A 10,179-nucleotide genomic window follows, 5' to 3' on the forward strand; every position below is an offset into this window, starting at 1 on the left:
TCCTCAAATTTGGTATAATAATGACTTTTTTCACGTATATCATGTAGTTTGATATTACGTAAATAATAGTACATTTTTAACAATATTTCGATACTATTTCATGTAGTATCACGATATGTGATTTGGCCCTCAAATATCAGATTTTCGCATAATATTGCATTTTAAGCAAGTTTTCTTGCATTTTGTTTCGTACTAAAAATCATCGAATTCAGCAATGTTTTGACGTTTATCATCCCCTTTTCCTTTATGTGATATAAACAAAATGTCATCAAATTAGGCAATATTTTGCTGTTTTTCCACGTTTTTGTGAATTTTCAGTTTATTGCTATTAATTCATAAAAAAACGATATAAATGATGCAAACACATAATTTATTAGAAATTAACCTTAAACACTTCATTTTCAATCAACTATTTGTTTCTCGTTAAAATACTGAGAAAGGGGAGAAGTTCTGTTTTTATTGCATATATCGACGTTTCAGCCGGATTAGAGCGGTTTTACGTGTACATCTTCCATCGGTAATATAAACGGAAAATCAGGAACATTTTAGTTAATTCTAATGAAAACACATTGATTTTTATCATTTGTATTTGAAACAACATTGTCATATGTCTTTTCTTGGATCTAAAAAAACGAAACCTCGCTCTATGATTTGAAGTTAAAATCCTTAAATATGGTAATATAGTGACTTTTTTCACGTTATTCATGTAGTGTGATTTTACGTATATATATTCGTTTTTACCAATATTTCGATACTACTTCATGTTTTCTAACGATATGTGATTTGGCCTTCAAGTCTCAAAATTTCGTAAATTTTGCATTTATAAGCATGTTTTCTTTCATTTTGTTTTGTACTAAAAATCATCGAATTTAGCAATATTTTGACCTTTATCATCCCCTTTTCCTTTATGTGATTTAAACAAAATATCATCAAATTAGGCAATATTTTGCCGTTTTTCCACGTTTTTGTGAATTTTCAGTTTATTGTTATTATTTCATTAAATATACGAGAACAATTATGCAAACACATAATTGATCAGAAAATAACCTTAAATACTCCATTTTCAATCATCTATTTGTTTCTCGTTAAAATACTGAGTAAGATATTGAAAAGGGGAGAAGTTCTGTTTTTATTGCATATATCGACGTTTCAGCCGGATTAGAACGGTTTTACGTGTACATCTTCCATCGGTAATATAAACCAAAAATCAGGAAAATTTTAGTTAATTTTAATGAAAACACATTGATTTTTATCATTTGTATTGGAAGCAACATCTTTATACGTGTTTTCTAGGCTCTAAAAAATACGAAACGTCGCTCTATGATTCGAAGTTAAAATCCTCAAATTTGGTATAATAATGACTTTTTTCACGTTTTTTATGTAGTTTGATATTACGTAAATATATTCATTTTTACCAATATTTCGATACTATTTTATGTAGTATCACGATATGTGATTTGGCCTTCAAGTCTCAGATTTTCGCATAATATTGCATTTTATGCAAGTTTTCTTGCATTTTATTTCGTACTAAAAATCATCGAATTCAGCAATATTTTGACGTTTATCATCCCCTTTTCCTTTATGTGATATAAACAAAATATCATCGAATTAGGCAATATTTTGCTGTTTTTCCACGTTTTTGTGAATTTTCAGTTTATTGCTATTAATTCATTGAAAAAACGATATAAATGATGCAAACACATAATTTATTAGAAATTAACCTTAAACACTTCATTTTCAATCAACTATTTGTTTCTCGTTAAAATACTGAGAAAGGGGAGAAGTTCTGTTTTTATTGCATATATCGACGTTTCAGCCGGATTAGAGCGGTTTTACGTGTACATCTTCCATCGGTAATATAAACGGAAAATCAGGAACATTTTAGTTAATTCTAATGAAAACACATTGATTTTTATCATTTGTATTTGAAACAACATTGTCATATGTCTTTTCTTGGATCTAAATAAAACGAAACCTCGCTCTATGATTTGAAGTTAAAATCCTTAAATAGTGTAATATAGTGACTTTTTTCACGTTATTCATGTAGTGTGATTTTACGTATATATATTCCCAGCAAACAATTTTAGGTTGCCACAACATATCTGGAAAGTATTTGAAAGTATTGGAAACGTTTGTTTTATCGTATCAGATACGATATTGTGTGTGGACTTAAATAGGTTTCCAAAACTTATAACCAAGACATATGTATCTAACACTAATTTGAGATGTTGTGGCAACTTTACACTCCTAACATGAGTCATTCATAATCCATTCATATACCAATATGAATCTCTTATGAAAGGTTTGAGCCAATAATCTGAACCCTTTTCACATCTTTGTGTTTAAAGTTAAATTTCTTGAAATTAAATTATATTTTATATTATATTATTTTTATTATATTTTATATTATATTATTATTTTCAATTTAAATATTAAAACCAATTTAAGGGTAAAAAAAATCTAATAAATTATATTTTTTTTATTATTTACTAACAATTATAATTATTTACTAACGGAGAGAGGGGAGGCTGTACGGCGGAGAGTGGCGGCTGTGGCGGACAGTGGCGGCGGTGGCGGATAGTGGCGGCGGGCGGACAGTGCGGTGGCGGGCGGACAGTGGCGGCGGGCGGACAGTGGCGGCGGTGGCGGATAGTGGCGGCGGGCGGACAGTGGCGGCTTTGGCGGCGGTGGTGGACAGTGGCGGCGGGCGGACAGTGGCGGCGGCGGGCGGACAGTGGCGGCGGCGGGCGGACAGTGGCGGCGGCGGGCGGACAGTGGCGGCGGCGGGCGGACAGTGGTGGCGGCGGGCGGACAGTGGTGGCGGCGGGCGGACAGTGGCGGTGGCGGGCGGACAGTGGCGGGGCGGACAGTGGCGGCGGTGGCGGATAGTGGCGGCGGGCGGACAGTGGCGGCTTTGGCGGCGGTGGTGGACAGTGGCGGCGGGCGGACAGTGGCGGCGGCGGGCGGACAGTGGCGGCGGCGGGCGGACAGTGGCGGCGGCGGGCGGACAGTGGCGGCGGCGGGCGGACAGTGGTGGCGGCGGGCGGACAGTGGTGGCGGCGGGCGGATAGTGGAGGCGGCGGGCGGACAGTGGAGGCGGCGGGCGGACAGTGGAGGCGGCGGGCGGACAGTGGTGGCGGTGGCAGACAGTGGTGGCGGTGGCGGACAGTGGCGGACAGTGGCGGCGGTGGCGGACAGTGACGGCGGTGGCGGACAGTGGCGGCGGTGGCGGACAGTGGCGGCGGTGGCGGACACTGGCGGTGGTGGGTGGTGGCGGCGGTGGTGGTGGGTGGTGGTGGTGGGTGGTGGTGGCGGGCGGTGGCGGGTGGCGGCGTCTGTGATGAGTGGTGGCGGCTGGCGGTGGTGGGTGGTGGGTGGTGGCAGGTGGCGGGGTGGTGGGTGGTGGCGCGTGGCGGCTGGCGGCGGGTGGCGGCTGGTGGTGGGTGGCGGGTGGCGGCGGGTGGCGGCTGGTGGTGGGTGGCGGGTGGCGGCTGGTGGTGGGTGTCGGGTGGCGGCGGGTGGCGGCTGGTGGTGGGTGGTGGCAGGTGGCGGCTGGTGGTGGCTGGTGGCGGGTGGCGGCTGGTGGTGGGTGGTGGCGGCGGGTGGTGAGTGGCGGTGGCTGGTGGCGGATGGTGGCGGCTGGTGGCGGGCGGTGGCGGCTTGTGGCGGCTGGTGGTGGCGGGGTGGGGGTGGTGGTGGCGGGTGGCGGCGGGTGGTGGGTGGTGCGGCGGGTGGTGGGTGGTGGCGGTGGTGGGTGGCGGTGGCTGGTGGTGGGTGGCGGCTGGTGGTGGGTGGTGGCGGGTGGAGGCTGGTGGTGGGTGGTGGCGGCTGGTGGTGGGTGGTGGCGGGTGGCGGCTGGTGGCGGCTGGTGGTGGGTGGCGGCTGGTGGTGGGTGGCGGTGGGTGGCGGCTGGTGGTGGGTGGCGGTGGGTGGCGGCTGGTGGTGGGTGGCGGGTGGCGGCGGGTGGCGGCTGGTGGTGGGTGGCGGCGGGTGGCGGCTGGTGGTGGGTGGTGGCGGCTGGTGGTGGCTGGTGGCGGGAGGCGGCTGGTGGTGGGTGGTGGCGGCGGGTGGTGAGAGGCGGTGGTGGGTGGCGGTGGCGGGTGGCGGCTGGTGGTGGCTGGTGGCGGGTGGCGGCTGGTGGTGGGTGGCGGCGGCGGGTGGTGAGTGGCGGTGGTGGGTGGCTGTGGCTGGTGGCGGGTGGCGGCGTCTGTGATGAGTGGTGGCGCCTGGCGGTGGTGGGTGGTGGCGGCGGTGGTGGTGGGTGGTGGTGGTGGGTGGTGGTGGTGGGTGGTGGTGGCGGCGGTGGTGGTGGGTGGTGGTGGCGGCGGCGGCTGGTGGTGGTGGGTGGTGGCGGCGGTGGTGGTGGGTGGTGGTGGCGGCGGCGGCGGCTGGTGGTGGTGGGTGGTGGCGGCGGTGGTGGTGGGTGGTGGTGGCGGCGGCGGCTGGTGGTGGTGGGTGGTGGCGGCGGGTGGTGGTGGTGGGTGGTGGCGGCGGGTGGTGGGTGGTGGCGGCTGTGGTGGGTGGTGGCGGGCGGTGGCGGGCGGTAGCGGGCGGCGGCTGGTGGCGGGTGGCGGCTGGTGGCGGATGGTAGCGGCTGGTGGCGGGCGGTGGCGGCTTGTGGCGGCTGGTGGTGGCGGCGGTGGTGGGTGGTGGTGGCGGGTGGTGGGTGGTGGCGGCGGGTGGTGGGTGGTGGCGGCGGGTGGTGAGTGGCGGTGGTGGGTGGCGGTGGCTGGTGGCGTGTCGCGGCTGGTGGTGGGTGGTGGCGGGTGGCGGCTGGTGGTGGGTGGCGGCTGGTGGTGGGGTGGCGGGTGGCGGTGGGTGGCGGCTGGTGGTGGGTGGCGGGTGGCGGCGGCTGGTGGTGGGTGGCGGGTGGCGGCGGGTGGCGGCTGGTGGTGGGTGGTGGCAGGTGGCGGCTGGTGGTGGCTGGTGGCGGCTGGTGGTGGGTGGTGGCGGCGGGTGGTGAGTGGCGGTGGTGTGTGGCGGTGGCGGGTGGCGGCTGGTGGTGGCTGGTGGCGGGTGGCGGCTGGTGGTGGGTGGTGGCGGCGGGTGGTGAGTGGCGGTGGTGGGTGGCGGTGGCTGGTGGCGGGTGGCGGCTGGTGGCGGGTGGTGGCGGCTGGTGGTGGGTGGTGGCGGGTGGCGGCTGGTGGTGGGTGGTGGCGGGTGGCGGCTGGTGGTGGGTGGTGGGTGGTGGCGGCGGGTGGTGAGTGGCGGTGGTGGGTGGCGGTGGTGGGTGGCGGTGGCTGGTGGCGGGTGGCGGCTGGTGGTGGGTGGTGGCGGGTGGCGGCTGGTGGTGGTTGGTGGCGGGTGGCGGCTGGTGGTGGGTGGTGGCGGGTGGCGGCTGGTGGTGGGTGGTGGCGGGAGGCGGCTGGTGGTGGGTGGCGGCTGGTGGTGGTGGCGGGTGGCGGCGGGTGGCGGCTGGTGGTGGGTGGCGGGTGGCGGCGGGTGGCGGCTGGTGGTGGGTGGTGGCTGGTGGCGGGTGGCGGCGGGGTGGCGGCTGGTGGTGGGTGGCGGGTGGCGGCGGGTGGCGGCTGGTGGTGGGTGGTGGCTGGTGGTGGGTGGTGGCGGGTGGCGGCTGGTGGTGGGTGGCGGCTGGTGGTGGGTGGTGGCGGCTGGTGGTGGGCGGGCGGGTGGCGGGTGGCTGCGGGTGGCGGCTGGTGGTGGGTGGTTGTGGTGGTGGCAGGGTGGCGGCTGGTGGTGGGTGGTGGCAGGTGGCGGTGTGTGGTGTGCGTGGCGGGTGGTGGTGGGTGGCAGGTGGCGGCTGGTGGTGGGTGGTGGCAGGTGGCGGTGGTGGTGGGTGGTGGCAGGTGGCGGCTGGTGGTGGGTGGTGGCGGGTGGCGGCTGGTGGCGGCAGGTGGCGGCGGGTGGCGGCGGGTGGCGGCTGGTGGCGGCCAGCGGGGACACACCCTTCAACACTGAAGGTCTGACCGTAACTAACCATATGTCTCTCTCACCCACCAGCCCAGTGTTGCCAGCTCGCGCTCTCAAAAATGTTTCCTTCAAAGATTGTATATATCTTTGAACAACAAGTTTGATTATCAAGGAAATAATGCATATATTATTGTCACATTAATACTGTGCAATATCTTATTACATTCCTGCTAAATAATTATAATTTGAAACAGGACAAAAAATCCCACATATATATATAAAAACCAACATTAGAGATCACGAGGCCTAGGCCTCGCCTGTGACCACACATCCTGCCTCCCTGGCCTGCTACACTCACACACACCTCACACTCTTAACTCTCTCATAATCACTCTCACTCTCTTACTCTGTCACTCTTACTCTCTGTCACTCTTACTCTCTGTCACTCTTACTCTCTGTCACTCTTACTCTCTGTCACTCTTACTCTCTGTCACTCTTACTCTGTCACTCTTACTCTGTCACTCTTACACTCTGTCACTTTTACTCTCTGTCACTCTTACTCTTTGTCACTCTTACTCTCTGTCACTCTTACTCTGTCACTCTTACTCTCTGTCACTCTTACTCTCTGACACTCTTACTCTCTGTCACTCTTACTCTCTGTCACTCTTACTCTCTGTCACTCTTACTCTGTCACTCTTACTCTGTCACTCTTACTCTCTGTCACTCTTACTCTCTGTCACTCTTACTCTCTGTCACTCTTACTCTCTGTCATTCTTACTCACTCTCAGTCACCCTTACCCATTCATACTCACTCTCTCACTCTTACTCTCATACTCTTACTCTCAATTACTCTTACTCTCAATCACTCTTACTCCCAATCACTCCTACTCCCAATCACTCCTACTCTCAATCACTCCTACTCTCATTCTTACTCCTACTCCCAATCACTCTTACTCTCAATCACTCCTACTCTCATTCTTACTCCTACTCCCAATCACTCTTACTCCCAATCACTCTTACTCTCAATCACTCTTACTCTCAATCACTCTTACTCTCAATCACTCTTACTCTCATTCTTACTCTTACTCACTCTTACTCTCAATCACTCTTATTCTCATTCTTACTCCTACTCCCAATCACTCTTACTCCCAATCACTCTTACTCTCAATCACTCTTACTCCCAATCACTCTCACTCTTACTCTCAATCACTCTTACTCTCAATCACTCTTACTCTCAATCACTCTTACTCTCAATCACTCTTACTCTCACTAACTCTCAATCACTCTTACTCTCACTCTAACTCTCAATCACTCTTACGCACTATTACTCACTCTTTCTCTCAGTCATCCTTACTCACTCTAATACTCACTCTTACTCTGTCACTCTTACTCTCTGTCACTCTTACTCTCTGTCACTCTTACTCTCTGTCACTCTTACTCTCTGTCACTCTTACTCTCTGTCACTCTTACTCTCTATCACTCTTACTCTGTCATTCTTACTCTGTCACTCTTACTCACTCTCAGTCACCCTTACCCATTCATACTCACTCTCTCACTCTTACTCTCATACTCTTACTCTCAATTACTCTTACTCTCAATCACTCTTACTCCCAATCACTCCTACTCCCAATCACTCCTACTCTCAATCACTCCTACTCTCATTCTTACTCTTACTCCCAATCACTCTTACTCTCAATCACTCTTATTCTCATTCTTACTCTTACTCTCACTCTTACTCTTACTCCCAATCACTCTAACTCCCAATCACTCTTACTCTCAATCACTCCTACTCTCAATCACTCTTACTCTCAATCACTCTTACTCTCATTCTTACTCTTACTCACTCTTACTCTCAATCACTCTTATTCTCATTCTTACTCCTACTCCCAATCACTCTTACTCCCAATCACTCTTACTCTCAATCACTCTTACTCCCAATCGCTCTTACTCTCAATCACTCTTACTCTCAATCACTCTTACTCTCAATCACTCTTACTCTCATTCTTACTTTTACTCACTCTTACCCTCAATCACTCTTATTCTCATTCTTACTCCTACTCCCAATCACTCTTACTCCCAATCACTCTTACTCTCAATCACTCTTACTCCCAATCACTCTTACTCTCAATCACTCTTACTGTCAATCACTTTTACTCTCAATCACTCTTACTCTCAATCACTCTTACTCTCACTAACTCTCAATCACTCTTACTCTCACTCTAACTCTCAATCACTCTTACGCACTATTACTCACTCTTTCTCTCAGTCATCCTTACTCACTCTAATACTCACTCTTACTCTGTCACTCTTACTCTCTGTCACTCTTACTCTCTGTCACTCTTACTCTCTGTCACTCTTACTCTCTGTCACTCTTACTCTGTCACTCTTACTCTCTGTCACTCTTACTCTCTGTCACTCTTACTCTCTATCACTCTTACTCTGTCATTCTTACTCTGTCACTCTTACTCACTCTCAGTCACCCTTACCCATTCATACTCACTCTCTCACTCTTACTCTCATACTCTTACTCTCAATTACTCTTACTCTCAATCACTCTTACTCCCAATCACTCCTACTCCCAATCACTCCTACTCTCAATCACTCCTACTCTCATTCTTACTCTTACTCCCAATCACTCTTACTCTCAATCACTCTTATTCTCATTCCTACTCTTACTCTCACTCTTACTCTTACTCCCAATCACACTTACTCCCAATCACTCTTACTCTCAATCACTCTTACTCTCAATCACTCTTACTCTCAATCACTCTTACTCTCATTCTTACTCTTACTCACTCTTACTCTCAATCACTCTTATTCTCATTCTTACTCCTACTCCCAATCACTCTTACTCCCAATCACTCTTACTCTCAATCACTCTCACTCCCAATCTCTCTTACTCTCAATCACTCTTACTCTCAATCACTCTTACTCTCAATCACTCTTACTCTCATTCTTACTCTTACTCACTCTTACCCTCAATCACTCTTATTCTCATTCTTACTCCTACTCCCAATCACTCTTACTCCCAATCACTCTTACTCTCAATCACTCTTACTCCCAATCACTCTTACTCTCAATCACTCTTACTGTCAATCACTTTTACTCTCAATCACTCTTACTCTCAATCACTCTTACTCTCACTAACTCTCAATCACTCTTACTCTCACTCTAACTCTCAATCACTCTTACGCACTATTACTCACTCTTTCTCTCAGTCATCCTTACTCACTCTAATACTCACTCTTACTCTGTCACTCTTACTCTCTGTCACTCTTACTCTCTGTCACTCTTACTCTCTGTCACTCTTACTCTCTGTCACTCTTACTCTGTCACTCTTACTCTCTGTCACTCTTACTCTCTGTCACTCTTACTCTCTATCACTCATACTCTGTCATTCTTACTCTGTCACTCTTACTCACTCTCAGTCACCCTTACCCATTCATACTCACTCTCTCACTCTTACTCTCATACTCTTACTCTCAATTACTCTTACTCTCAATCACTCTTACTTCCAATCACTCCTACTCCCAATCACTCCTACTCTCAATCACTCCTACTCTCATTCTTACTCTTACTCCCAATCACTCTTACTCTCAATCACTCTTATTTTCATTCTTACTCTTACTCTCACTCTTACTCTTACTCCCAATCACTCTTACTCCCAATCACTCTTACTCTCAATCACTCTTACTCTCAATCACTCTTACTCTCAACCACTCTTACTCTCATTCTTACTCTTACTCACTCTTACTCCCAATCACTCTTACTCTCAATCACTCTTACTCTCAATCACTCTTACTCTCAATCACTCTTACTCTCAATCACTCTCAATCACTCTTACTCTCACTCTAACTCTCAATCACTCTTACTCTCATACTCACCCTTACTCTCAATTACTTTACTCTCACTCTTACTCATTCTGTCACCCTTACTCTCACTCTTACTCACTCTTACTTATACTCACTCTTACTCACACTTACACACTCTCTGGCACTCTCACTCACCTTCAGTCACTCTTACTCACTCTTACCCACTCTCGCTCACTCTTACTCACTCTAGTTAATAAGAACACGCCAATATAAGACAACAAAACGTTTTCAAATTCTTTCTCACCACTTTCCAGCAACTTTTATAATTTATATAAATTATCTTAGGGAATAATACATAAATTATATATTTAAACATGATATTAGTGTTTAGTGGAATGCATAAGGAGTCAAATTGTGTTAAAAAAAACGATTTTTTAGAAAATTTGGAAAACTACTTTTTTCGGTTCATATTATAACTAAATGGATTTTAAAGGTTTCA

Source organism: Procambarus clarkii, chromosome 30 (genome assembly GCF_040958095.1).
Source record: "Procambarus clarkii isolate CNS0578487 chromosome 30, FALCON_Pclarkii_2.0, whole genome shotgun sequence".
NCBI classification, from domain to species: Eukaryota; Metazoa; Arthropoda; class Malacostraca; order Decapoda; family Cambaridae; genus Procambarus; species Procambarus clarkii.